Below are 2,399 nucleotides of genomic sequence, written 5' to 3'. Positions count from 1 at the left end.
AGGAGGCCAAGAGACAACGCACTCAAAGCCCTGCTCTCACCACACCGGAAGCTGGTGAGTCTACGAAGCTGGTGAGTCTACGCACGGCTGAAGAAGGACAACTACAATCTAGATATATATAGACTCTTATATTGTGTCATACTGTTAAGAGATGCCTTTACAAATTGCTGTGACCCCTTAGCTAAAAATTTAAACAATGAATCAAGGATTTGATTCTACCTAAGATCAGTGGGGATTGTAAGACTTGAATAGGCTAAAGTGACTCCATGCTAATAGGCCAGACTGTGCTTCTTCATATGCTAATTGCTACCTTGGTTAACAGCCCGCCCAGGGGCAAATGGTTTGACAAAAGGTGACCCTAGAACATTTCCTGCATAAGATAAGCAATGTGTTTGCAGTCTTGTTCTGTGAATTCCCTGACTCTTTGTTTAGAAAAACCTTATAAAAAGTACCTCAGCCCCTGAGCAGTTGCCTCTCTGAGCCACCTGGCTCTGGGAGTGCCGTCTGGCCAGACTAATAAAGGTCTTTTACCATCTAGGCTGGTGTGTTCCTTCCTGGGTTTCTCGGTTCTCTGTCGTGTTCGCGGAGCCTCGCTGGGTGTTAGGGCCCAGCATCGTGGAGGCCTTTTTGGCTGTTCACGCTCCGTGGAGTGGAAGTGAGACTTTAGGTCTTACAAAGAGGCTTTTTTAATAGCATCTTTTCGTGGGCTTCTGAGGGAGTAGGGCAAAGAAACAACCAGATGACATGTCTTCTGTGTACTTCATATCCTGGTGACATGTCCTCAGGGGATCCTGAGTAAACTACTGACAGGCTTCAGGAACCTGCTTCTGGCCTGCTGATATGTCCTGTGACGTAAGTAAAAAGAAACCTACATTTCTCTAAGGTATCAGGTGGGCTTGTTTGAACTAGTGGTAGCCTTGTCCCGTCTCTATCACATCCCCACCAACAACCACCACCATACACTGATAGACATACACATTCTCTCTTCTTTGTATTTCTTTGAGTGTGTACTAAAAAAAATCTCTGCCTAACAAAGCTTTCCTGAGCTTATTTGTTTTGTTTTGAGGCAAGGTCTCTGTTTGTACTTCAGGCTGGCCCTGGACTCACTATGCAGTCCAGGCTGGCCTCAAACTTGTGACGATCCTCCTACGTCAGCCTCCCAAACGCTGGGATTACACTTGTACACCACAGTGCCTAACTCTTCCTGAACTTCTTACCGATGTGGCCTGAAAATGCTTTTTCTGTAACAGGAGTCATCAAATCTACAAACTTATTCAACAAGAAGGGCAGTGTAGGATCTTTATCTCAGCCTCGGGAACCTCTTCAGACCCGGTCTGGTGGCAGGCTTGGGTTCAATCCGCACTATGGCCAAAAGAAAAACAAAGAAAGCAAACACCACAACACTCTTATAGGTGTATAGAAACAATCCAACTCACATTTGCAAGACACGTCAAAAGCACGTACAGAATTCATACAAATTCTTAAAACACTGGAAGGAGAGAGGAACTCAGAAGCTGGCAGGTGGAAAGTGCTCCGGCCTTAGGTGATTACAGCAAAACATCTGGGGGTGCTGGGGACCAACAGCAAACAGCCTGGACTTGCAAGCTGGGATGGACTGGCTTCACACCCATCCCGACACTGACAGGAGCCATGGCTGAGGCCCCCTACTGGCCAGACGGTGCCTCCCAGAGCAGACTGTGTACTAGCCTGGCAGAAAGGAAAAGGGCAATTAGGCCTTGCAGGCTTCCGCGAGCAAGGGAGTCTGGGGCTCCGGAGGGAGCAGGGGGAATTCTAATGTCCTGAGAGGCCAAAGGTCCCTTAAGGAGTCACCGAGGCCAAGGGACTCTACCGAAAAAGGGACCAGAGTCCAAGTGGCTGAGCACAGCCTGCAGGGCCTGGGAGAATGCCTGCTCTCACACAGAGGACTGCCCTTCCCACGGCGCCCCAGGGACCACTGCTTGCTGCCTGATGGGCGGCCTCTCTTCCAAGACCCAGAATAGCTACAGCCCGGGCCCAGCCCAAACCCGGAGAACCAGACCCCAAACCCATAACCCTCTGCGGAATATCGGTTCCCGATTTTACCAAAGACCAAGAGAAGGGATTTTCAGTTATTGGGAACACAGAACAGAGACAGGGGTCAGAGAGCTGAGTCAGGCAAAGATGGAACCGAGAAAGGGGGCGCTAGTCACAGCACAAAGGAGAAAGGCGCAGACTGAGGACCAAGACCCAGCGACCCCAACGGGTAGGCAGAACCAGCGACAGGGACAAGGCGAATGACGAGGCACAGGCAGGGTCGGTACAGGCTAGGAATCCATCAGTCAGAGGCTGGACTGAGGCACAGGATGATCCAGGCTGTGCTGCAGGCCAGAGCATAGGTGAGCGGGGCACGCAGGAGGCCG

The 2,399-nt window shown here is 50.4% G+C and overlaps 1 long non-coding RNA gene across 1 annotated transcript; it reads right to left on the bottom strand.

The window, feature by feature from the left end:
• Window positions 1-791: 791 nt before the first annotated feature.
• LOC104853632 lies at window positions 792-2,392 on the bottom strand. The gene is made up of 3 exons (XR_777838.1): window positions 1,465-2,392; window positions 1,218-1,362; window positions 792-845 (listed from the first exon to the last, which is right to left on the bottom strand). It is a non-coding gene; the product is annotated as an uncharacterized LOC104853632 (long non-coding RNA).
• Window positions 2,393-2,399: the final 7 nt, after the last annotated feature.

The sequence above is a fragment of the Fukomys damarensis genome, unplaced genomic scaffold (genome assembly GCF_012274545.1).
Source record: "Fukomys damarensis isolate Sample0158 unplaced genomic scaffold, DMR_v1.0_HiC HiC_scaffold_13, whole genome shotgun sequence".
Lineage (NCBI taxonomy): Eukaryota > Metazoa > Chordata > Mammalia > Rodentia > Bathyergidae > Fukomys > Fukomys damarensis.
This window is presented reverse-complemented; position numbering and strand designations above follow the sequence as displayed.